Genomic DNA, 27,661 nt, shown 5'->3' with positions numbered 1-27,661 from the left:
CCAAGCATCTTGGCAGAATTATTATTTCTTTGTGCTTGAAAGAGCCTTAGCAAATGAATCCAGCTCTCTTATTTTCTGTCCCCGCTAAACGAGGATGGACAAATTTTTTCATAAAGGGCTGGATAGTACATGCTTCAGATGCCTCGGGGTCTCTGTCATAACTACTGACCTCTGCCATGGCGGCCCTGAAAGCAGGCACTGACAGTACGTAAGCAAATGGTACAGAGCCACAGCGGCTCTAAACCAGTGCTACTTTCAATATGCTCTGATAACCAGCACCATCCAAAGTGCATGTTTGCCATGAGTCCACAATGAGATAGGCAGATAAACTGACAGTGAGCGCTGAGAAACCTGTAGTGCCGTTAGACATTGTCAATACCCAAATACCTGATTATTTTCAGCAATTCATTCTTACTGTATTTAACCAAACCATCAATTGATGATGAAATGGTACTAAAACACCTGATCCTTCACTCATAGAGTTTGAGAAGCAAGACTCTAAATTCTAAGCTCGTCTTCATTTTCCAGGTAAGTAAAGAGGCTCAGAGAATGGAGCTCTTCATTGTCAGCTAGTCGGCTACAGGAACAGCCAGGGTACAAACCCTGATCCTTAATCCGGTGCTATTTCCAGACATACTACAAGTTTCACAGTCTGTGTTAATGACCACGTCTTCAAAGTTTCCCACAGGGACTTCCCTGGCTGTCCAATGGTTAAGACTCTGTGCTTCCACTGCAGGGGACACAGGTTCAGTCCCAGGTCAGGGAACTAAGATCGGGCATCCTGCAAAGCTACAGTTATATCGTTGAGCCCTTTTGTATGCTCAGCAGGTTAGATCACATGGCAAGTGATTTTCTGTCACAGAACCCTTCAGCTTGTGAACCCCTAATCCTGTGTCTGATGTTATCTGGGCTAAGACTGTTGCTCCAGGCTGGTCTGCCCTTTCTTGATTATTTAATTAAGATTCTCACTTCCAAGCTAAATGGTCACAAGAAAATAAAAATTAACCTCAATATCCCTTTTCATCTCCACCCATGCACTGGGTTATGAGAAGGCTTTATGGTTCTTGATTAAACCAAAAGCCACATTACTCCAAATATTCTGCCCACCTCATTTCCTATCATCCACCTAGAAGATTTTCAACTCATACCTACATTGAAAAAATAATAGCTACCTAAATACCCCCCAAAGAGTCCAGCTAGCTATTAACAATACTGGAGTGGGTTGCCGTTTCCTTCTCCAGGGGATCTTCCCGACCCAGAGATCGAACCTAGGTCTCCCGCATTGCAGGCAGATGCTTTAACCTCTGAGCCACGAGGGAAGCCCAATACAGTGACTAATGAGGGGCAAATGCACTGTCTGTGGAGGACGGAGCAGTTGACATAATCTGTGGAGGGCTCTTAAAGGCCTACAAATCTAGATGATGCTAAAGATCTATCGACTGTGTCAGCAAGATCAGCTTAAAGGATGGTTACTTAAAAATGAATGAAAAATATTGATTCAGAAATGAAAAAGATGACTCCTGCTAACATAATTCAAGGATAAGATAGCCACACTGTGGTAAGTCAAAGATCAGTTGTAGACACAACTGCTTCAATCATTTCTGGAGGACATTTAAATGCATAACAGTCTCAATTTCAGATTCCACTGATTTAAGACTTGGGCCAAAGTTTGCCTCTTCTGAATAAACTACATAGATTGGAGACAATTAATATTAGATACTTATTATGGACTTGATTCATATTTATAGACTTATTTCTAGCTTGATGTCACTTTTTTCTGTTCCTTAAATAGAATCCCGAAGAGTCTTTGCCAGGTGACATAGCAAGCTTATTTGTTTTGTTTCTAAATATCTGCATGAAACAAAAGGCATTTATTTTAAAATATCCTATAATTCATATTTTCTAATGGTTCTGACGGGCCTTTTCTTTTCATTAATCTAAATTAGTGTTGACTGGGAGTTTCAGAATCACTATAATGTTGATCTATGAGCAATGAGAACACTCAGGCTTATAAAAAATGCTCACCAAGAGGATGTTAAATGGTGCAGCTGCTATGAAAAACAGTATGGTGGGTTTTCAAAACTTAAAATCAGAATTACCACATGATCCAGCAAACCCACTTCTGAATATATATCCAAAGGAACTGAAAGCAGATTCTCAAAGAGATATTGTGTGTCCACATTCACAGCAGCATTCATAAACAACAGTCAAGAGGCAGAAGTAACCCAAAAGTCCATCGATGGATAAATGGATAAAGAAAATATAGTATCAACAACCTAACAAACTGAATATATCATAGATGAAGGAGCTGAAGCTTAGAAGCTTACCTTGCCTGACACAGGAAAGCTGGAAATGAACCAGGGGCTGGATCTGAACCTCGGTTTCCCAATGCCACAGTCCCTGTTGTCTTCTCACTAGAGCACACTGCCTTTTCAACCTGTGATGACACATACATAAAGATTAGGGAGTGTTCTTTCTTTAACTTATTTAATTGAAGGCTAATTACTTTAAATATTACAATGGTTTTTGCCATACATCCACATGAATCAGCCATGGGCGCATCCAGAACTCCCCTCCCACCTCCCTCCTCATCCCATCCCCCAGGGTCATCCCAGTGCACCAGCCCTGAGCACCCTGTTTCATGCACCGAACCTGGACCAGCAATCCGCTTCACATATGATAATATACAAGTTTCAATGCTACTCTCTCAAATCATCCCACCCTCGCCTTCTCCCACACAGTCCAAAAGTCTGTTCACATCTGTGTCTCTTGTGCTGTCTCGCATACAGGGTCATTGTTACCATCTTTCTAAATTCCATATATATGTGTTAGTATACTGTATTGCTGTTTTTCTTTCTGATTTACTTCACTCTATAATAGGCTCCAGTTTCATCCACCTCATTAGAATGGATTCAAATGCATACTTTTTAATGGCTGAGTAATATTCCATCATATATATGTATGACAGCTTTCTTATCCATTCATATGCCAATGGGCATCTAGGTTGCTTCCATGTCCTGGCTGTTGTAAACAGTGCTGCAATGAACACTGGGGTACACGAGCCTCTTTCAATTCTGGTTTCCTCAGTGTGTATGCCCAGCAGTGGGATTGCTGGGTCGTATGGCAGTTCTATTTCCAGTTTTTTCCAGGATTGTTTCCTTAATTTCTCTGTTTTCTCATTGTTGGTGTATAGGAATGCAAGGGATTTCTGTGTGTTAATTTTATATCCTGCAACTTTACTATAGTCATTGATTAGCTCTAGTCATTTTCTGGTGGAGTCTTTAGGGTTTTATATGTAGAGGATCATGCCATCTGCAAACAGTGAGAGTTTTACTTCTTCTTTTCCAATCTGGATTCCCTTTATTTCTTTTTCTTCTCTGATTGCTGTGGCTTAAACTTCCAAAACTATGTTAAATAGTAGTGCTGAGAGTAGGCACCCTTGTCTTGTTCCTGACTTTAGGGAGTGTTTTTTAATTAAAATGTTTAATTGTGGTAGAATACACAATTTACAAGTTTAAACATTTTACGTATACAGTTCAGCATTATTAATCATTCCATTGTTACTGTTCTCCTTTCTGTTTCTATGAGTTTGACTACTTTAGATACACACAATGGAATACTATTCACCCTCCTGTCATGTGCTACCAAGATGAACTTTGAGGACATTATGCTAAGTGAAATAAGCAACTTGTAAAAAGACAAATACTGTATGACTCCACATATATGAAGTATCTAATGCAGTCAAACTCACAGAAACAGAATAGTGGTTACCAGGGGCTTGCAGGAGGGAGAAATGGGGAGCTGGTGTTCAGTGGGTATAGAGTTTCAATCTTATGAGATGAAAAAGTTCTAGAGACCTGGTGCACAACAATGTAAATAAAGCTAACATTGGCCAATTGTGTGTGTGTTTTACTGTAATTTTAAAAATTTAGTGAAAATCTTTAGTGAAAGGGGGGCTTGCCTGGTGGCTCAGTGGTAAAGAATCCACCTGCCAAAGCAGGAGATGCCAGTTTGAGCCCCGGGTTGGAAAGATACCCTGGAGAAGGAAATGGCAACTCCCTTTAGTATTCTTGCATGGGAAATCCCATGGACGGAGGAGTCTGATGGTCTTTAGTCCACAGGGTCACAAAGATTCAAGACACAACTTAGTGACTAAACAGAAAACAATAGTGAAAAAACAACATGGACTGTGACACTCGTAGATCACAGTTCAAATCCAATCCTACCCTTTACCAGCTCTGCTGTGTCAGGCAAGTAAAGGTTCTAAGCTTCAGCTCCCTTATCTATGATATACTCAGCTTTTAAGACCATGGATCATACTAACAGTCATGATGGATGAAAAGCTTCTATTCTGCTTAAGAAACAATGGCTATAATGATGATAATAATGACAATGATGATGGTGATACTGTTGCTGTTGCAAGGTACTACAGGAGGGCCAAAGAAAAGAGAATTCCTAACCCTAAGGGTTTTTTCATGATACTTAGGTTTTTCTCTGATTTTTTTTTTTCCCCAGAAGATAAGGAACATTTTTTGGTTTTTCTTAGGATACTGTAGGAAGCCAGTGAAAGCGGCAGACTTACTCCCTTATTTTATAAGAGTCACTTAAATGATGGACCCATTCAGTTCAGTTCAGTTGCTCAGTTGTGTCCGACTCTTTGCGACCCCATGAATTGCAGCACACCAGGCCTCCCTGTCTGTCACCAACTCCTGGAGTTCACTCAGACTTGCTTCCATCGAGTCAGTGATGCCATCCAGCCATCTCATCCTCTGTCATCCCCTTCTCCTCCTGCCCCCAATCCCTCCCAGCATCAAAGTCTTTTCCAATGAGTCAACTCTTCGCATGATGGACCCATAGCCTCTTATTATTCCAAATTCTTCATTTTCCAGGAGCAAAATAACCTTCTCAAATACTGCCCTGCACCTGTGCTGTGCTTAGCCACTCAGTTGTGTCCAACTCTGTGACCCCATGGACTGCAGCCTGTCAGGCTCCTCTGTCCATGGGGATTCTCCAGGCAAGAATACTGGAGAAGGTTGCCATTCCCTCCTCCAGGGGATCTTCCCAACTCAGGGATTGAACCCCAGGTCTCCTGCATTGCAAGTGGATTCTTTACCATCTGAGCCACCAGGGAAGCCCTGCACTTTGTTGCCACTAAGTTTTGTAGGCGTTGACTGGGAAAGAGAGGGTCTGTTCTCAAACGCCAGGAGGAAAGCACTCCACACCACACTTTACCAGCTTTGTCCTTGGATAAACTCACTGAGTGCTCATATATGTTCACTGTCATGCTGCCTACACGTTTTATGACTGCTAGTCACAGACTATAATGTCATGTATTATAGTTATTCCAATATTTGTCTGCAGTGTGGACTACTTTTAGGGCTTTCCTTTTGAAACTTGCATCTTAGGGAAACCTTGCCATGGAACATCATAATTTTGGCTATAAAGAATTTGTAATACAGCATACTGGGTTTTCATGAAATGTGAATGAGTAGAAAATAAAAGGGGCCAGATAGCTAAAGAGTTGTGGTGGTTTTTTTTTTTTTTTTTCATTTACAGTGGTCAATAAAAACAAATGAAGTTCTTCAACAGGTTAAAGATTTTGATTATCTAAGCCAGGGGCTGGCAAACTTGTTTTGGTGAAGAGCCAGATTGTAAATATTTCAGGTTTTGTGGGCCACACTGCCTCTGTCACAACTACTCAGCTCTGTTGTTGTAGCATGAAACAACCATATATAAATAAATTAGTGTGGCTGTATTTATGGTCACTGCATTATTTATAGACCCTGAAATGTGTTCCAATAAAATTGTATTTATGGACACTGAAATGTGAATTTCAAATCATTTTCACTTGTCATGAAATATTATTCTTCTTTTGATTTTTTCAACTATTGAAAAATGTAAGAAATCACTCTTAGTCTACAGGCTGTACAAAGATAGGCCACAGGCCAGATTTGACCCATGGGCTATAGTTTCCTGATCCCACTGTGGAACACTGTCAATAGAAAGCAGGTCCTAGGGACTTCTCTGGTGGTCCAGTGGTTAAGAATCTGCCTTGAAATGCAGGAGACACAGGTTCAATCCCTGGGTGCGGAACAAAGATTCCACGTGCCACAGAGTAACTGAGCCCCTGCTCCACGACTACTAAACCCGTGCACTGCAACTAGGGAAGCCCTCACACCACAACAAAGAGCCCATGACAATGAAGAAAATTGTTTTAAAAAATAAACAACAATATCAAGAAGAGGGGCCTAAATGTTTCCAAAATAAAACCCAAACATCTTACTCTTGCATACCAAGGCTTTTTTTACTTGACCTGAATCTCTTGTCCCTCTACCATGCTCTGCTATGTTCCATCCAGTGGTGTCCAGTTCTCCATCATCCCAGAATAGACCACGGAATGGCATATTACATGCATTTCCCTCTGTCTGCTCCTTCTCAATCGCTCTACACATTAAAACCCAGCTCCTATGCCCTGTTCTCCATGAGAAATTCCTTGATGATGCTTTCCCTGGTCAGAACAATCACTCAATTCCTTCTGACTCATGGCGTTTTCTGTATGTCTCGCCTGTGCCATGTATGTCACAGTCATATTTTTGTCTATATTCGAATCACATAAGCATTTCTGTGAGGACATAAAATTGTGTTTTATTCATGGCCGTGTATTCCCTCAAAGCTAGTTCCTAACACAATGCCTTATATGCAGCAGGTGTTTAATAAATACTTGTGGGTGAATGGATTACTTAATGTATTCAGACACAAGATCAGAGCAACTTCCAGATATGCTGCTGTTGCCCCTGCTAAGTCACGTCAGTCGTGTCTGACTCTGTGCAACCCCATAGACGGCAGCCCACCCGGTTCCTCTGTCCCTGGGATTCTCCAGGCACAAATACTGGAGTGGGTTGCCATTTCCTTCTCCAATGCATGCATGCATGCTAAGTTGCTTCAGTTGTGTCCGACTCTGTGTGACCCCATGGACAGCAGCCCACTAGGCTCCTCTGTCCATGGGATTCTCTAGGCAAGAATACTTGAGTGGGTTGCCATTTCCTTCTCCCCAGATATGCTAACACACCTCTGTTTCTTAGCTTTGAGCCCTGATGGGGAGGAAATGGGGAAGAATTTTCCTCTGAAAACAGGACAATTTCTGAAGAGCTACCAAACCTTTTGGACTTCATGCCATCTGAGTCCTTACACATGCTGGTGCCCGGGGGGCAGAGCTTCTGAGGCTTTGAAAATAAGAACCATATCACAAAGGACTATCTCACAGACTCCTATAAATACAGTTTTTAAGGAAACTGAGAAACCACCTAATCTCACCAATCCTTGTAAAAGGTGGAACAAAGAAAGATGACAGAACCCAATGAAACCACCCCCCCACCCCGCCCAGAGTCAAGGCTGGGACCTAGCTCTGAGTTGGTTCAACTCCACTCTGCTGAAGATACATTTTCACTCCTTATGAGTAAATACCTAGAAGTAGAGTTGCTGGGACAAAAGGAGTGTGTTTAACTGTTTAAGTAAAGGAGGGGTTTCCCTGGTGATCCAGTGGCTAGGACTTTGTGCTGCCAATGCAGGGGACCTAGGTTCGATCCCTGGTTAGGGAACAAGATCCCACATGCTGCAACTAAAGATCCTGCATGCAGCAACTGAAACCCGGAACAGCCACATAAATATTTTTTAAAAAGAAAGAAAAAAGAAGCAAAGGAAAATGATCCCAAGTGTTTGTACCATTTCACATTTCCACCTGTAATACACAAGAGAATGCAGTTCTTGCACCTCCTTGTCAACACATGCGAAGTATGGTCAATGTCCTTAATTTAAAGTGAGTAGCAGTATTTCCTGAGACCATCTCAGAGGTTCCAAATAACACCTCACACATTTAAAAACGGTATTTAATTAGCAGTTTGTTGTTGACTGATAATGCTGAAAACTTTTTCACGTGCTTATTGACCCTTCATTTATCACCCTTACTAAAACGTCTGTTCAAGTCTTATGCCCACATTTTACTGAGCTCTGTGTCTTTTTATTGGGCTATCAGAGTTCTGGTGCCTGCCGTATTTTAAAGAGAGTATTGAAAATAGTTTTTAGAACATCTGACCAGAATAAATGTATCTGGGCTCACAGTATTCCATTTAGGCCTCACCCATGTATACCACTTATGCCTCACATTATCTTCCTAAGCAATGATACAGCTTATATTTCTTTGCTCACTAAACTGACTCATACCTTCAACTTGCAGATGAAACACTCAATTTCTGCTGCAGACTCCCCCCAAAAGCCAGAATATTACAAGCCAATATATGAAAATAGATGTGGAGCAAATTGAATTTCTCATATTGTCTGTCATCAGGCCTGTTGACCAAAAGCTATTTGATTTGCAAAGCCCTTCCTGGGTAGATGGGTCAGTGTTTATTTTCATGGATTTTGCTGTTCTAAATCAAATCAACCAACCAACAGGTTTTATTGAGTGCTCTAAGTCATCTCTGTAAGGCATTTCATGCATTACATATTAAATTCCAGTTCACAAATCCAATTCCTCTTTTTTGACCTAAAGTTTTATTTGCTTTCTTTTGACAGCTTATATTAAACCTTTTTATCATTGTTAGCAACCAGATATCCAATTGGGAAAGCAAATTATTTCCCTGAAACTTGACATCATCATAATTTCAGTACAAGTAACAATAATAATAATAACACTAATAAAACCTTACATTTTCATAATAACTCATAGCATGTGCATACAATTCAATTAGATCTTACTACCATTCCATTGGGTGGAAATTACCATTCTCTTTCACTGGTAAGAGTTTCCCAGGTGACTCAGTGGTTAAGAATTCACCTGCCAATGCAGGAGACATGGGTTTGATCCCTGGGTCAAGAAGATCCCCTAGAGGAGGAAACAGCAGCCCACTCCAGTATTCTTGCCTGGGAAATTCCATGGACAGAGGAACCTGGTGGGCTATAGTCCATGGGGTCCACAAAGAGTCAGACACAACTGAGTGACTGAGCATGCATACACGACGACTTTACTGACAAGGAAATAGTTTCAAGAAGTAAAGAAACTTATCTGAGGTCACATAGCTGTTGAATAGGAAGGAGAAAATCTAGACCCTTGTCTCACAAGAGTTCACTGATTTTTCTACATTGTGAGGAATATTTTCCAAAGGCTAAGTTAAGCCCATTCCAAAATTAAACCTGAAATAGTAAATGTAATTCCTACTAAGAGCTGTTATAAATGAGCTAACCTGGGAACTCGGCTCCTTTTTCAGCCCTGTAAAAATATTTTAACAATATATTTTCATTATTTGAAAAGAAGTGTCAAACAATTAGAAAAGCACTAAGAAGAAATTAAAAACCAGTCGAAGTCACACCACAGTTAATTAGTTGGAACATTTAAACATCCTTCAAATTGCTTGCTCTCAATTCCCCTTCTACTTTGCCTCTCATGGTAGACACACACACACACACCCACACCCACACCCACACCCACACACCCACCCCACATGGAAGTACTGGGCTCATTCACCTATATATCTTTATCATCAAGGGTCCCCCTCTGGTCTTATGAGAGGTTCCAGGGAGCACCTCACATGTGCTGGTGAGCACGTTCAACTCCTACATCACTGTTACACGGCCAACCTGCTGCACACCCCCACCCTCACCCCACAGCAGAGCAGTGACAGTGGGGTCCCAGCTCTGCAGGACACTGCTGTCCTTGCCAGGTGACAGCTTTCTCACTTGACCTTCTCACCAGGGTACACTAGGTCCCATCACTGTCTGTCTCACAAGTGAGGGATACACCCTCTTCTCTATCTCTCATCAGCATAACACAATCCAGGTGACGCCTTTACACTGGACTTTCCTGTAATGCTGGCAATAATAATTTTTTAAAAACTAAAAATAACAGGATAGTTTGATAGCAGGACCCAAATGAAGACCCATCATTAGGGTCCCTCGGAAGAGGGATTTCTCAGTCTTGCTCCCAGCCTCTGCTAGCAGACTACCTCCAACCCTTAAGGGCTCATCCGGCTTTTGGTCATCCTAACCCTAAGATCCAGAAAGAGAATTCCCTGTTCCATTATAGTGGCCACCTTATCAGCTCACATTTCACATGCCAAACTAACCTCTTCACAGGGTGATAAAGAGGGAGAATGATCACAAACTGTCCAGGTACAAATGCTTATTTAGTTATGGCCTCGACAGAGGTCAGATGACAGCTATTAATGGAACAGTTGGCCACTGAGCAGGAGAATATGAGCGTATCCTCTGAATGATCCTGGGCTCGCTAGCATCTTAATCCATGCCAACCTTGTTTGAAGGCATCTTTCTGGCATCGGTGACACAAAACTTAAAGGCAACCCTATCACAAGGAGCCTGCCTCCTGTGCTAACCAGAGAACTGTCCTCAGGACTTGCCTAATTTGGTGTACTTCTTCCTCCTTCTTCCCCTGTAGTGAACTCACGCCTGAGAGACACAGCTTTCTTTTCATAGACAACAAATTCAGCTCCAGGACTATTTTTTTTTTTAACAATTTATCACCCAGACTTAATTCCTAAAGTTCCCACTATTCAGTCTTAAGTAAAATCACATTGAGGAACAAAACTCAACAAGTCGTTTATGGCTTGCTTCACCAAGCTTCTCAACTGAGTTCTTATTTTTTCTTCTGTTAACACTTTCTCATTGAGAATTAAAAATTATATATGCATGTATATATATACACATACACATATACAGTTGATCCTTGAACAACATGGATTTGAACTATGCAGGTCCATACTTACAAATGGATTTTTTTCCCCCAGTTAATATACAGTTAGCCCTCTAAATTTGCAGGTTTCACAACTGTGGACTCAAACAACCAGAAAAATGTCTACCCACTCTTGGTTGAATCCACAGATGTGAAATCCAGGGATATGGAGGGCCAGCCATACCCTCCATTCTAATATAAGGTACATGGATTTTGGTATATGTCAGGTGGTGGGGTAGGGCTCCTGGAACCAATCCCTCATGGATCCTAAGGATGATTGTATATACATATATATGTTATTTTACTTCAGTGGAATCACACTTCAAATACTGATGATTTTCACTCAATAATAATGTGTCATTAGCATCTTTCCATATCAATAAATATAGATCGATAATATCCTTTCTAAAAGGTAAACAATTCTCTACTGCATGCATCTGCCATAATATTTTTAATCTGTTCCAACAAATGTACATCAAGTCAGGATTCTTTTGGTCACAAGTGAGAAAACCAAATTCTAATTCATTTATGCAACCTGGAAAATTTGTGGATAATATAACTGAACACTTAATGGTTAGATCAAGAATGACTGGATCCTTGGTTGAACTATCACCAAGGATTGATCTCTATCCACCTCTCACTTTTCATCTCTGCTCCTGTTTGCTTTTTGGATTTATTGTCTCTTCTCCCACGTTGCTGAGGAAGCAGTGTCAATACGCTGAACCTTAGGAAAAGGATGATTGGGTTATTTGGGTCATATACTGGCCTACAGTCATTGTGGTCAGAAGGACAGATTAATTTGATTGATTACCCTAAGTCTCTTTCTCGCTGAGGTGTAAGAAAAGGATAGAGAACCATGTTAGAGAACATTTCTACAATCTTATTGCTTGGGGGAAAGGAACTCACCAAGGTAAGATCAGACTGCATTTACCAGATAAAGATAAAATAGTCATCCCAACAGCTGAAAAAGAAAGCACTAAGGCTTCCATGGTGGCCCAGTGGTAAAGACTGTGCCTATCAATTGAACACAAGTTTGATCCTTGATCCAGGAAGATCCCACATGCCACGGAGCAAATAAGCCTGTGAGCCACAACTACTAAGCCTGTGCTCTAGAGCTTAAGAGCTGCAACTACTGAAGTTCGTATACCCTAAAGGTCATGCTTTGCAACAAGAGAAACCACTGCAAAGAGAAGCCCATGCACCACAACTAGCGAGAAGTCTCTGCTGACCGCAACTAGAGAAAAAGCCTGTGCAGCAACAGAAACCCAGCATAGCCAAAAATAAATAAATAAAATTGAACTAAAAAAGAAAGAAAAAGAAAGCACTAGAAAACTTTGGCTAAATATCTTCAAATACCAACGTAAAAATGTTAAGTAAAATGTCCTCAAAAAATCTATCAGTATGCATAGAAATATGTCATCTTAACCAGTTTCATTCATTCTAGTAATTCAAGAGTTTTCTCAATATTTGAATATCAACAATTGTAAGTAACAATTACCATCCATATTGATAAGTCAAAGAGAAATACATATTAGGTCAAGAAGGAAGGAAAAAACAGGACAAGAAAAGGGCACTGGCCTCCTGAGTCAATTTCCACTTAAAAAAGCTTTCCTAGGAAACTGGAACCCATTCACACTGTTAGTGGGAATACAAAACGGTAGAGCCTCTATGGAAAACAGTATGGAGATTCGTCCAATAATTAAAATTGACTCAGCAATCCCATTTCTGGGTATTTATCCGAAAGAATTGAAATGAGGATCTCAAAGAAAGTTTTAGCACTTTCATGTTCATTGCAGCACTATTCATAATAGCTAAGATATAGAAGGGGCTTCCCTGGTGGCTCAGTGATAAAGAATCCACCTGCCAGTGGAGGAGATGTGGGCTTGATCCCTGGGTTGGGAAGATCCCTGGAGGAGGAAATGGTAACCCACTCCAGTATTCTTGCCTGGAAACCCCGTGGACAGAGGAGGCTGGCAGGCTACAGTTCACGGGGTCACAAAGAGTCAGGCACAACTTAGCAAGTGAACAACAAAGATACAGAAACAACATAAATGTCCATTGACAGATTACTGGATAAAGAAAATGTGATATGCACATAGTCAGCCTTGTTACAGTATTAAAGAGGCATTAAATTGAGGTGGCTGTCATGCCTTGGCAGCCTACACAAGCAGACTGAAATCTAAGCCAGAGTTAATTCCTAGAAATGTCTCAAGGTTAAGAACTCAAAACTTAGTACCATTCTCAAATAGTCAGCCAGGCTTTCCCAAACCAATCAAATCAAGTAATTTCCTTCCTTTACTTCCACATCTGCCCTGTAAAACCCTTTGCTTTAGCTCCTGCTGGTGGAGTGCCCCTAACCACTTTCACTTTTGACACTGCTTTGTTTGCTCAAGTAAGTCTTCAAAAATTTAACATGCCTCAGTTATCTTTTAACAGCCTAAAAAAAAGAAGGAAATTCTGCAATATGTGACAACACGGAAGACCTTGAGGACATTATGCTCAGTGAAAATAAGCCAGATACAGAAAGTACTGTATGATTTCATACATTTCATATATTACTGAGACAATTAAAATCATCAATTCATAAAATCAAAGACTGGAATGGTCTTTGGAGGGAGGCTAGAGGGAGAGAGAAATGGTAAGTTATTGATCAACAGGCATAAAGTTTGTTAAGTTAGATGAATAAACTCTAGAGATTTGCTATACAACATTGTACCTATGGTCAATGATAACATATTGTACACTTGAATGTGTTAAGAGGATATATCTCATGTTGTATTCTTACTACAATAAAATAATTTTTAATTCTAGGAAACCGGACACAACAATTTCTGCTTATCTCTCATTAAGCCTTTCTCATCTTCAAGCATGCTGGGAAAGATCGAAGTTCAGGAGAAGGGGACAAGAGAGGATGAGATGGTTGGATGGTATCAATGGACATGAGTTTGAACAAGCTTCGGGAGTTGGTGAAGGACAGGAAACCTGGCATGCTGCAGTCCATGGGGTTGTAAAGAGTCAGACATGACTGAGCGACTTAACAACAACAACATCTTCAAGAAACACTAAATACACAATGTGCTTGAGCGTCTGGGCACATCGTGTGCTCAGTGGCTCGCTCAGTCCTGTCCGACTCTGAGACGCCATGGACTGTAGCCCAACAAGCTGCTCTGTCCACAGGATTCTCCAGGCAAGAATACTGGAGTAGGTTGCCATTTCCTCCTCCAGGAGATATCTCAACTATTTAAAATACAATAATTTTAAAATTTTAAATGAAAATGGAATATCTCCGAACAATTTTCTGGGAGATGAGAGAAAATTCTCCCAGTTTTGTGACTGTGTCCATGATTTTTAACCCAGTTACTTACATTAAAATTGTTTGTTTATATTGTTGTATCTGTTTAGATTCAACTACAAACTACAGACCACCAAATAAAGGCTCAAACAAATTATGCTCATCAGTCAATCTTGCTAAAGCCCACTCATACCTCACCCCTGCCCTGCTCTGGTTCTCAGAACCTTCATCGCTCACTTCCAGTAACTCTGCACCAGTCTCCCATGCAGAAAAGTTGCTGTGACCTATGAAGTCCTCCATCAACTTTGACTAATTCTTTTGTGCCTGATCACTGTTTTCCAGAGACCTGGTAAAAAGTGAGTCTTTCCTAGTTTCTTTGTAAGGTTTTGACTGTAAATTTTGTTCTCTGTATACATTTTGGCAGGTATTGATTGGAAGGTAAAGGTATACATGCTTATCCTAATGCATGTTTTTAAAGCCATCCTCAATTTATTTCTTATAGAGGAACGTATCTTTATGTTTAAAAAATTGGAAAATACTAAGGCCATAAAAAAGAAAATTGTATTCTTTTTGCATATTAGTCTATTTCCTTCCAATAATTCATATATACATATATAAATGTAAGAGAAAGAGGGGGTTGTTTTTTGCTTTTTGTTTACAAAATTGCTACCATCATTTATAGCATCTTCCTTTTTTCACTTCAGTTCAGTCGCTTAGTCGTGTCCGACTCTTTGCGACCCCATGAATCGCAGCACGCCAGGCCTCCCTGTCCATCACCAACTCCAGTTCACCCAGACTCACGTCCATCGAGTCAGTGATGCCATCCAGCCATCTCATCCTCTGTCGTCCCCTTCTCCTCCTGCCCCTAATCCGTCCCAGCATCAGAGTCTTTTCCAATGAGTCAACTCTTCGCATGAGGTGGCCAAAGTACTGGAGTTTCAGCTTTACCATCATTCCTTCCAAAGAAATCCCAGGGCTGATCTCCTTCAGAATGGACTGTTGGATCTCCTTGCAGTCCAAGGGACTCTCAAGAGTCTTCTCCAACACCACAGTTCAAAAGCATCAATTCTTCGGCGCTCAGCCTTCTTCACAGTCCAACTCTCACATCCATACATGACTACTGGAAAAACCATTGCCTTGACTAGACGGACCTTAGTCGGCAAAGTAATGTCTCTGCTTTTGAATATGCTATCTAGGTTGGTCATAACTTTCCTCCCAAGGAGTAAGTGTCTTTTAATTTCATGGCTGCAATCACCATCTGCAGTGATTTTGGAGCCCCCCAAAATAAAGTCTGACACTGTTCCCACTGGTTCCCCATCTATTTCCCATGAAGTGATAGGACCAGATGCCATGATCTTGTTTTCTGAATGTTGAGCTTTAAGCCAACTTTTTCACTCTCCTCTTTCACTTTCATCAAGAGGCTTTTTAGTTCTTCTTCCCTTTCTGCCATAAGGGTGGTGTCATCTGCATATCTGAGGTTACTGATATTTCTCCCGGCAATCTTGATTCCAGCTTGTGTTTCTTCCAGTCCAGCGTTTTTCATGATGTACTCTGCATAGAAGTTAAATAAGCAGGGTGACAATATACAGCCTTGACGTACTCCTTTTCCTATTTGGAACCAGTCTGTTGTTCCATGTCCAGTTCTAACTGTTGCTTCCTGACCTGCATACAGATTTCTCAAGAGGCAGGTCAGGTGGTCTGGTATTCCCATCTCTTGAAGAATTTTCCACAGTTGATTGTGATCCACACAGTCAAAGGCTTTGGCATAGTCAATGAAGCAGAAATAGATATTTTTCTGGAACTCTCTTGCTTTTTCCATGATCCAGCGGATGTTGGCAATTTGATCTCTGGTTCCTCTGCCTTTTCTAAAACCAGCTTGAACATCTGGAAGTTCATGGTTCACGTATTGCTGAAGCCTGGCTTGAAGAATTTTGAGCATTACTTTACTAGTGTGTGAGATGAGTGCAATTGTGCGGTAGTTTGAGCATTCATTGGCATTGCCTTTCTTTGGGATTGGAATGAAAACTGACCTTTTCCAGTCCTGTGGCCACTGCTGAGTTTTCCAAATTTGCTGGCATATTGAGTGCAGCACTTTCACAGCATCATCTTTCAAGATTTCAAATAGCTCTACTGGAATTCCATCACCTCCACTAGCTTTGCTCGTAGTGATGCTTCCTAAGGCCCACTTGACTTCACATTCCAGGATGTCTGGCTCTAGATGAGTGATCACACCATCGTGATCATCTGGGTCGTGAAGATCCTTTTTGTACAGTTCTTCTGTGTATTCTTGTCATCTCTTCCTAATATCTTCTGCTTCTGTTAGGTCCATACCATTTCTGTCCTTTATCGAGCCCATCTTTGCATGAAATGTTCCCTTGGTATCTCTAGTTTTCTTGAAGAGATCTCTAGTCTTTCCCGTTCTGTTGTTATCTCCTATGCTATCATATGTTCTTTCAAAATTTTTAAAAGCTACATAGGCTGTCACTGTATTGACGACCATAATTCACATAACCAGTTTGTCTTTACATCTCTTTAATTTCTAATTCTTTGTCAAAGTAAATAGTGCTACAATGAATACTGTTTTCCATAAATGAGCACTCACACTCCAATTATATCCTAAGGATACATCCTTGGGAATTGAGTATCTAGCTTTTTGATGTATATTTCCAATCTGCCCTCCAGAAAAGATGACAAATGTGGACTCCCAACATCTATTTTGTAAGTGATGATTTTACCACACCCTTATCACTACCAAGTATTGTATGTCAGGGGGAAAAAAATCACATTTTTGGATAGACAGAAAATTATTTATCACTGCATAAATTTCATTTATAGCACTTAATCACTAATAATGTACTTATTTGTCATTTGTGTTTCTTGTTTTCTTATTTTTATTTCTAGTTTCATATTTTCTATAGGGATTTTAATGATTGATTTCTTTCTTTGGTCTTTTCTACCTTAGTTCTTCAAAGGTAAAATACATTCAAATTGCATGTTGCAAGAAAACCTTCAGTATTTTATTCTATAATCTAAAGAGGGAACAGAAGGCAATCAATTTTTAAACAGCAACTTTCCTTACTCTTTTCCAGAGCCAGAGGCACATTACCATGAAAACTGTGTTGTCTTTATGAAAGCAAAATGTGTGTTCTATCAGTGGACACAAGGGAGAAGCTAATTAGTTTGTGCTAGAAAACAACTATATTTAATCTTGTTGGATAAAATTATATGAACTAAAGTCAATCAGTTCATATTTGCGCAGAAGACTCCTTGTGAAGTTTTTAATCATGAAGAAGTTTGTTCTTGCTTATCTTTATTTGAAAGGGAGTCCAACATGGACAGGGATTGACTTGGGAAACGAAATCCTATGCCTCCAAACAGGAATGATACTAAAAATATTTCATGACTAGTCAAGCATGGGAAACAAACCAATCAAGATGGATCCAGCTCGAAAGAATGTTCCCAGCCATGTGAATGTGCAGCAGCTGAAAAAAAACACTCCTGACAATGAGAATGCTTCTCTATAGAACGAGACACATCCAGAGGCCTTTTGCTCCATTCTCTCTCTGAATCTTACGACTGACCTTCCAGTTGGTATTCTACCATCAGTTTTAAGACTCTTAAAGCGTATATAAATAGAAATAACTGGAATTTGCAGGGGAAGACATTGAAAGGGGTGGAAACACAGGAAATAATTTCAGGTAATTATCTGAACTCAGTAAGTACCTGTAATTGAAGCCCCTTAATTGTATAATTCAAAGAAGGCGATGGCACCCCACTCCAGTCCTCTTGCCTGGAAAATCCCATGGACAGAGGAGCCTGGTAGGCTGCAGTCCATGGGGTCACAAAGGGTCAGACACGACTGAGCGACTTCACTTTCACTTTTCACTTTCATGCATTGGAGAAGGAAATGGCAACCCACTCCAGTGTTCTTGCCTGGAGAATCCCAGGGACGGGGGAGCCTGGTGGGCTGCCGTCTCTGGGGTCGCACAGAGTCGGACACGACTAAAGTGACTTAGCAGCAGCAGCAGCAGCAACTGTATAATTAATATAAAAGTTTACACAGAGGCCATCACGTAGAGACTGGAGAACCAACTGAAAAACTCAAGAATTAGAAGTTTTATGTAGTGGTCCATTCAGTTCAGTCGCTCAGTCGTGTCTGACTCTTTGCGACCCCATGAATCGCAGCACGCCAGGCCTCCCTGTCCATCACCAACTCCCAGAGTTCACTCAGACTCACGTCCATCGAGTCAGTGATGCCATCCAGCCATCTCATCCTCTGTCGTCCCCTTCTCCTCTTGCCCCTAATCCCTCCCAGCATCAGAGTCTTCTCCAATGAGTCAACTCTTCGCATGAGGTGGCCAAAGTACTGGAGTTTCAGCTTTAGCATCATTTCTTCCAAAGAAATCCCAGGGTTGATCTCCTTCAGAATGGACTGGTTGGATCGCCTTGCAGTCCAATTGGGGGAGGGTAACTATTTGAGAGTTGCCTAAGAACTCATGTTCATGAAAACTAATGGTGTCCTCTGCAATTAAAATAAGAAAAAATTCAGACTTTCAAAAGAAAAAAGTTTCCTAAGATTGAAAACAAACTGAAACAAGTGAACTTATCAAATTGGCAATATAACCAGAGAAGGTTATTATTTCATTGGCTCTAAAACAAAGCATTTTGACTTTGCATCCTTAGAGCCTATATTACAAGGAAAAAAGAAATGCAAAAAAAAATATTTAATGGTATTCAATAGTTTTATAGTTAGTGGTATTACTATATTGTCATTTAAAAATCGTTTTTCCATATTAAAGAATAAAGTAAATAATGATAGAATCCATGATTTTTCAGTGTAAGAGAAAAGACCTCTAAGTATAAGACCAAATAAGTAAGAATGCTGGGAAAACTCAATACAAACTCTTCGTGTGTGTGTGTGTGTGTTAAGCCTGTCTGCCTATGGCACTTGGAAACAATGACATGCTACAAACTCATTCCTAAGTGCCATTAACTACTAAAAAGAAGCAGAGGTCTTTGGAGAAACAGCTGTTTCCAGGTATGGGATATGGAAAATACTAGGTGAACATGGAAATGACCTGATGAGCCAACAAGCAGGGAAGGACTCAAAGACTATTGGGATTGAATCAAAAGAAGGTTGATCGAAGGAGTTCCACTGTCCAATTGCAGGGCTCTTTAAGAATCAAATAATATAATAAGGGTTTATACTTAAAGAAGGCTAACTAATTTTCATAATGTTCCAATCAAAATTAGCTGGCAAGTTTATAAATCTCTGCTGCAATAAAGAAAAATCACATGCCTTCCAAAAATACCTGTGTGACTATTATTAATTGAAATTCACTAACTGTATTCAATCCGCGAGTCTGTAACAAGAAATCAAGAACAAACACTCATTTGCCATCATTGGAGGAGATTATTCCACCTACTCTTTATCCTAGAATATGTACTGAAGAAAAAGAAACATTTATCCCAGTTTGCAAGAGGAATTATATTTCAGAGTAACCAAATTGACACAGCTTGTGAGAAGGCTCTTCCTCAAAGTAGATGGCAGCTGAAAAATGTAGACGAATGATAGGATTAGAAAACCACCAATCGGTAGCGTCTTATGTAGTCCTTCATTAGGGCAAAGATTATCCACAGATGTTAAATTCATTAGGTAAATTGTTGACGGGGAATTAGATAATCACATGGTATCAGAGAGTCACCCCAGAGATTACACACTGCATGCCAGGAGGAAAATGTAACAAGAGCAAGATCAGGCTGTCATCACTTTAACTCAGTGATCAATCAGCATTTTCACTAATAATGAACAGTCAGACCTTATGAGGCCCCTGAGGTGATGTGATAGGAAATATACGTCACAGTTATGAAATACTCCTCCCAAGAAATGCTTCGTTTTAACTTCCAGTTTACGGAAAATATAGGGCATAGCAGGCCAAGTCAAATGACCCCACAAGGTAAAACCTGAACGTGTCCAGGAACTGGAACCCTTATGAAATGATGGTTGCAAGCAGAGGTTCATGCTAGGTTCCACTGATCACCAAAGGCTTTGGATAAATGTCAACAATCTTTGCACAGAGTAAGCTGGAACTCGTGGTCTGCATCAAGGCGGGGGTGGGGGGGGGGGTGTTACAAAAAAGGGACTCCCTTTCCTGAGTGACTTGGTAAGCAGAGGAATCCTGGACTCAGAAAAGTGATAAACAAGCACTGTGTAGTGGGATGCCTGTACTGATAACACCTGGCCATCCTGTGGGACACTGGGGCTGTGTGTGCGGAGGGACAGCCACCAGTACCCAGTAGCAGAAAACCTGGAGGGAACCAACTAGTGCTATCCAGTGGACAATTCTACTTGTCTCCATACATAATTCACTATGGGAGTTTCCACAGGTCAATATTGGGGGTGAGGGCTGGGGATGGTACTTCCAGTTTCCAGATCCATGTATAAGGAGCTTGGAACTCAGCAATCTATTCTAACAACAAGTACAAAACTGAACAAGCCAAAAAAAGTTAACAACCCTGGTGGCACAGAGGATGGGAATCCGCTTGCCAATGCAGGGGACACGGGTTTGATCCCTGGTCCAGGAAGATCCCACAAGACTCGGAGCAACTAAGCCCGTGTACACAGCTACTGAGCCCACACTCTAGGGCCCGCGAGCCATAGCTACTGAAGCCTGTGTGCCCGAGAGCCCATGCTCTGTAACAAGAGAAGCCGCCACAACGAGAAGCCCGAGCACTGCAACGAAGAGTAGCCCCCGCTCATGGCGACTAGAGAAAAGCCTGCACGCAGCAATGAAGGCCCAGCACAGCTAAAATACAGAAATAAAAACCCAACAATTCTTCTTAGATTCATAAAAGAAATGAGGTCACAAGGCAAACTGCTGTGCCCCCAAACTGGAGAGTAGTTATTGTTGTTGTTTAGTAGCTAAATCATATCTGATTCTGTCATGACCCCATGCCCGCCAGGCTCCTCTGTCCATGGGATTCTCCAGACAGGAATACTGGAGTGGATTGCCATTCCCTTCTCCAGGGGATCTTCCCAACCCAGGGATCGAACCTGGGTCGCCCTGCATTAGCAGGCAGATTCTCTATTGCTGAGCCACAGATCCCCTGCAAATGGCAAACTGGAGAGATGGACAGTAGAGAATCACAGCTTCAGTTCAGTTCAGTTACTCAGTCATGTCCGACTCTTTGCAACCCCATGAATTGCAGCATGACTTCCCTGGAGGCTCAGAGGGTTAAGTGTCTGCCTTCAATGCAGGAGACCTGGGTGGGGAAGATCCCCTGGAGAAGGCAATGGCACCCCACTCCAGTACTCTTGCCTGGAAAATCCCATGGATGGAGGAGCCTGGTAGGCTGCAGTCCATGGGGTCGCTAGGAGTTGGACACAACTGAGCGACTTCACTTTCACTTTTCACTTTCATGCATTGGAGAAGGAAATGGCAACCCACTCCAGTGTTCTTGCTTGGAGAATCCCAGGGACGAGGGAGCCTGGTGGGCTGCCGTCTATGGGGTCGCACAGAGTCGGACACGACTGAAGCAGCTTAGCAGCAGCAGGCCTCCCTGTCCATCACCAGCTCTTCGGAGTTCACTCAAACTCATGTTCATTGACTCAGTGATGCCATCCAGCCAGCTCATCCTCTGTCGGCCCCTTCTCCTCCTGCCCCCAATCCCTCCCAGCATCAGAGTCTTTTCCAATGAGTCAACTCTTTGCATGAGGTGGCCAAAGTACTGGAGTTTCAGCTTTGTCATCAGTCCTTCCATAGAACACCCAGGACTGATCTCCTTTAGAATGGACTGGTTGGATCTCCTTGCAGTCCAAGGGACTCTCAAGAGTCTTCTCCAACACCACAGTTCAAAAGTACCAATTCTTCGGCACTCAGCTTTCTTCACAGTCCAACTCTCACATCCATACATGACTACTGGAAAAACCACAGCCTTGACTAGATGGACCTTTGTTGGCAAAGTAATGTCTCTGCTTTCCAATATGCTATCCAGGTTGCTCATAACTTTTCTTCCAAGGAGTAAGCATCTTTTAATTTCATGGCTACAATCACCATCTGCAGTGATTTTGGAGCCCCCAAAAATAAAGTCTGACACTGTTTCCTCTGTTTCCCCATCTATTTCCCATGAAGTGATGGGACCAGATGCCATGATCTTGTTTTCTGAATGCTGAGCTTTAGGCCAACTTTCTCACTCTCCCCTTTCACTTTCATCAAGAGGCTTTTTAGTTCCTCTTTGCTTTCTGCCATAAGGGTGGTGTCATCTGCATATCTGAGTTTATCAGGGCATAAGTTCAAGAGCTGCAGCTTCCGTGGGAGCCAGAACTGTAATTGAGGAACTGCTGTCAGCTCAACGTGGACAAAACTCAGGTTCCTAATGGACCCGGTCATAGCAGGGCCCCCACGCTTTTCTAACTCCAGGACCTCGAACAGGATGTCAGTTGTAAGTAGCGGAGAAAAATCCCCTTGTGCTTCTGATGGGAGGCAGGGGAAAGGAACCACTTTGATAGACAGCAGAGCATTGTCTCTTCACAGGGTCTACCCTCAGGTGGAACTACTTCACCAGAGCCTAAGTGACCCAGAGGAAGAGGGGCGCCCAGCCCCAGCCCACTCTAGCCATGCTGTCCTGTCTCATCAAAAAGGTTAGAGGGAGGGGATAGGGAGGGAGGTGGGTGGGGGTTCAGGATGGGGGGCACATTCACACCCACGGCTGACTCGTGTCAACGTATGGCAAAAACCACTACAATACTGTAAAGTAATTAGCCTCCAATGAAGATAAATAAATAGTTTTTTTAAAGGTGCAGGCAAAAAGGACGCAGACTCTGTACATTTGCCTCGTCATCTACAGCAGCTGGCGAGAACAACCTTGGTGTGGAGCTGCGGAGGTGGGGGAGATGGTCGTGGCTCCCCCAGTGGGTGGAAAGGAGAGGGGCGTGGGAAAGAGCCTGAATCAGACCCTTCCCAATCCACCTGGAGAAGTTTCTCCTCGCACTTCTCTGAACACACCCCACTTCCATCACTGGGGAGGATGGGGTGGTGCTCCTGTTGGGGACAAGTTGCATCTGGTTAACTTAAGGCTAACTCTCCATTACCCCTTCTGACACCCCTTATCACCACTTTGCTAAAGGCTTATGGATATCAGTTCCTTTTACCCCATACACCCTGTCTGGCTATCAAGAAAAAATGACAAATGTATACTAAAGTAATTAACCTCCAATTAAAATAAATAAATGTATTTTTTTTAAAAAGGAAAAAAAAAAAAAAACACTCCACAATTGGAAGACACAGAGCAAGCATTGGAACAAGACACAGCAGCAATTTTGGAATTATCACCCCATTTAAAACAACTCTGATGAATATGCTAAGGTCTCACATGGACAAAAGGCACGCAAGAATAGATGGGAAAGAAAATAGATGACCAACGTAAAACAAAGAGATGGAAATCCTAAATGGAATAAAAGAAATGCTAGAAATCAAAAAACCCCATAACAGAAATGAAGAATCCCTCTGAGGGGTTTATTCATAGACTGGACACAGCTGGGAGATGCATATTGTGCTATTTAGGGGTGAGTTGTAACATGTCTGTAAGTTACTTTAAAATACTTCAGACAAAACAGATGAAGCAAATATGGGAAAATCTAGACAATGGATGTCCATTGTATTTCTATTTGAAAACCTGACACATTCCTATAAATTTTTAATGAATTAAATCAAATCTGCAGATTTAGTTATATATATTAATTAAATATATGTCCAACACAGGCATACCTTGTTTTATTGCACTTTACAGATACTGTGTTTTTACAAATTGAATTCTGCACTGAGCAAGTCTATGGGCACCATTTCTCCAACAGCATTATGATTAATGTACGTGGCTTTTTAAGACTTATTTCTATTGCATACTTAGTAAACTACAGTAGAGTGTTAACATCACTTTTATATGCTCTGGGGAGCCAAAAAATTCATGTGACTTGCTGTACTGAAGTGGTCTGGAAGCAAGCCCATAATCTCTCTGAGGTATGCCTGCATATAAAAAATGTATTTTAATTAAATGTATGTTATATTGATATTTAATTATATATAAATAAATAAGAATAGTGTTTACCTATATATAGGGTGATATTCTACCAAGTACTAAATGATTGCAAGAAAACTGAAGACTTTAATTAAAATAATTACCATGTTAGTAGAAGTCTAAGCAGGACCTGAATTAATAAACATGCTAATCAGTGGATAGCCCTGCTGTGCACATTCCCTTATTTGGATTTAACTGTGGCATACATGATTTATAGTAGGAGGCTTAATATTTGTATAACACTTTGTTTTTATTCGTTTCAAAAAGTTATTAAAATAATGAAAAGTAAGTAAGTATTCCTTCTATCTTAGGCTGCCATCAGCCCTCCCAAGACGGAAATCATCACCAACAGGACTTTTCCCCAGAAGTTTTCTATGCAGATTTGTTGTCAGATTACACACTGTGCTTTTTCACTTTTGTTTTATTCAGTTTTTAACTTTTTAGTTGAATGTTTCACACTTCAGTTTTTAACTTTCAGTTTTGTTTTTTTCTTAGGGAAAATTTCAAGCACTCAAGTAGCAAAAGAATAGTATCACCATACGGTTCTCTTCACTAAACTCCGTGTTTCTATCATCCATCTACAGAGTCAGTCTTGTCATCCATCCACTCCTTCCTTCCCACAGATTAACAGACTGTTCATCTTCACAACCCACAGATTATTATTAAGCAAATCCCAAACACCGTATCACTTCATCCAGAATATTTCATTATGCATGTCTGTAATTTAAGGGCTCTTTAAATAAAACCTCAACATCATTATCAAACCTAAAAACAATAACTATTTCACATCATCAAAATATCCAGTGTCCAAATTTCCCCAAATGGCTCATAGTTGCACTTTTAAAGTTGATTTAAGGTTTCAAATAAGGTCCACACATTGCATTTGGTTGAAATGTCTCAGTCTCAGCCAATCTAAATGCTGTTTCTAATTAATAATGCCTCATAGAGATCATTCCAATGACCTATTTTTTTTCTTGCCTGCACAGTTTGCCACTGTACAGGTATCCCATAATGTATTTTATCCAGTCCCCAGTGACAGATGGTGAGGTTTCCTTTTTCAGCCTCTTACTGTTAAACCATGCTACAATAAAAATACATGGCTGTGTGTGTGTATGTAAATTTATATTAAGACAAGTTCCTAGGAAAAGGATTATTGGGTTAAATGTCATGGAACTTTGCAGTCTTGACAGAAACTAATAAATTGTCTTCAAAAGAGATTGTCCCAAGTGTCTGTTTCCTCATACCACACCAAAACTGGTACCATAAAATCGTGTGCCAACCTAACAGGTGGGAAATGGTGACTGATTGGTTTTATATTCATTCTCTTAACTAGAAACAAAACTGATTATCCTTGATTTTCTATGAACTGATTAACTCTTTGTGACCTCTCTCTGACAATTTTTCTATTGGATAGTTAGTTGTTCTTACAGATTTGCATGACCAGTTTCTACATAGGGAAATTAGTTCTTTCTGATGTGTATTGCAAATATTTTTTTCTTGTTTTATTGATTGCCTTTAAATTTCTTTGTGGTATTTTCTTTGACAGGATTTTTTTTAAAAATCCACATGTTCTATTTTATCAACTCCATTATGACAAAATTTCTCCTGTGTTTTCTTTATACACAGGGCATTAGAATTTCTAAAGCCTTCTGCATATGTTATCTCATTTGTAACAAAAAACAGTAGCAAGAGTTAGCTAAGTAACTCCACTCACATCTTTCGTCTTTATTATGACCACTTGCCTGGTAATAACTATTAATACACCAGCTTGTGTTTCCCCCTAAATCCATCCCAGATGTGTTCCACAAGAAATGGACACTCTAGACAAACAACTTTTAGAAATACTAGGCACTGTTTATAATAGCCAGGACATGGAAGCAACTTAGATGTCCATCAGCAGATGAATGGATAAGAAAGCTGTGGTACATATACACAATGGAGTATTACTCAGCCATTAAAAAGAATACATTTGAATCAGTTCTAATGAGGTGGATAAAACTGGAACCTATTATACAGAGTGAAGTAAGCCAGAAAGAAAAACACTAATACAGTATACTAATGCATATATATGGAATTTAGAAAGATGGTAATGATAACCCTGTATGTGAGACAGCAAAAGAGACACAGATGTATAGCACAGTCTTTTGGACTCTGTGGGAGAGGGAGAGGGTGGGATGATTTGGGAGAATGGCAATGAAACGTGTATACTATCATATGTGAAACGAATTGCCAGTCCAGGTTCGATGCATGATACAGGATGCTCGGAGCTGGTGCACTGGGATGACCCAGAGAGATGGTACAAGGAGGGAGGTGGGAGGGGGGTTCAGGATGGGGAACACATGTACACCCGTGGCGGATTCATGTTGATGAATGGCAAAACCAATACAACTGTAAAGTAATTAGCCTCCAATTAAAATAAATAAATTTATATTTAAAAAAAGAAATACTGGATAACTTCCTGGATGATCTCTAATTTCGCTTATTACTTTCACTGATGTAACTGAAAATAATGCAAAGAATTGTTGAGTAGTAGTATTCATTTTTTCGGAATATTAATAGAATTTCCAAGAGTGGTTAATTGACTAAGGCTTACAATGGAATTAATTACCTAAAAAGTCTTCCTGAAGCAAAAGCAAAGAACGGTTTTTAATGGGAGAAGCTACAAGTCGAGTTTAGCCCCTTAATGTACAAAACTGGATAATGGAAAAGATAATGTAGTCCCTTTTGCTGAAAAAAAAAAAATGGTGCTAAGAAAAAAATGAAAAGTTAAAAGTTAAATGAGTTGCCCAAGGTCACCCAGGGAGTTAGTGGTGAAGCCAGAATTCATACCTAAATTTCATAGTTTGGACTGCAGCCACTATTCTGTGTTCTCCCAAAAGGATAATTCAGAAATGAGAGAGGATATTAACTTGAGGCAACTACACAATGAAAATAAATTTGGGATGTTAACTGGTCCTCATTTATCTTGAAAGACAATTGTTTCTGCCTCTAATATAAACTACTTTGCCTATACAACCCATGAAGCATTCATTTATGAAAACTTGCTGCTTTTTGCATGTCCTCTTTCTCCTTCCCACAGCTGCCAAAGAGTCACGCCATGCCCTTTAAGCAATAGACAGTTGGTATCCACTTGTCCATTTGTTGAATGGACTCTTTCTGCTACTCAAAATCTCAAAGGAAATTCAGAGGCTGGTTGTCACTTATGACTCTTGATTCTACATGTGCATATATAAGATGTCCACATCAGTAAAACAGTTATTTTTTCACTAGGAAGATATCAAATAATTTGATAAAGCAAAACTTTCCATCATTATATATGAAACTGAGAGCCTAAGTTGAACCAAGGGAATAAAACACAGAATTTTTTAATAAGCAAAGCTAGGGCAATATAGAGAGAGAATTCTGTACTCTCTCCTAAAAGTGTATTTATCTCTGCTCATTGAAATATTATATGAAAACTATAACAACTTTTATTGAACATTCTCCATGTGCTAGGCACTGGATTAAGACATTATTTGGATTATCTCATTTCATCCTCCTAACAACTTTTTGAG

At 40.6% G+C, this 27,661-nt stretch overlaps 1 non-coding gene across 1 annotated transcript; it reads left to right on the top strand.

Moving 5' to 3' along the window:
• The first annotated feature begins 7,525 nt into the window (after window positions 1-7,525).
• TRNAG-GCC (transfer RNA glycine (anticodon GCC)) lies at window positions 7,526-7,598 on the top strand. The gene has a single exon. It is a non-coding gene; the product is annotated as a tRNA-Gly (tRNA).
• Window positions 7,599-27,661: the final 20,063 nt, after the last annotated feature.

Source organism: Budorcas taxicolor, chromosome X, assembly GCF_023091745.1.
Source record: "Budorcas taxicolor isolate Tak-1 chromosome X, Takin1.1, whole genome shotgun sequence".
In the NCBI taxonomy this organism is placed as follows: Eukaryota; Metazoa; Chordata; class Mammalia; order Artiodactyla; family Bovidae; genus Budorcas; species Budorcas taxicolor.
The sequence above is the reverse complement of the archived record's forward strand: the minus strand, read 5'-3'. Positions and strand labels throughout refer to the sequence as shown.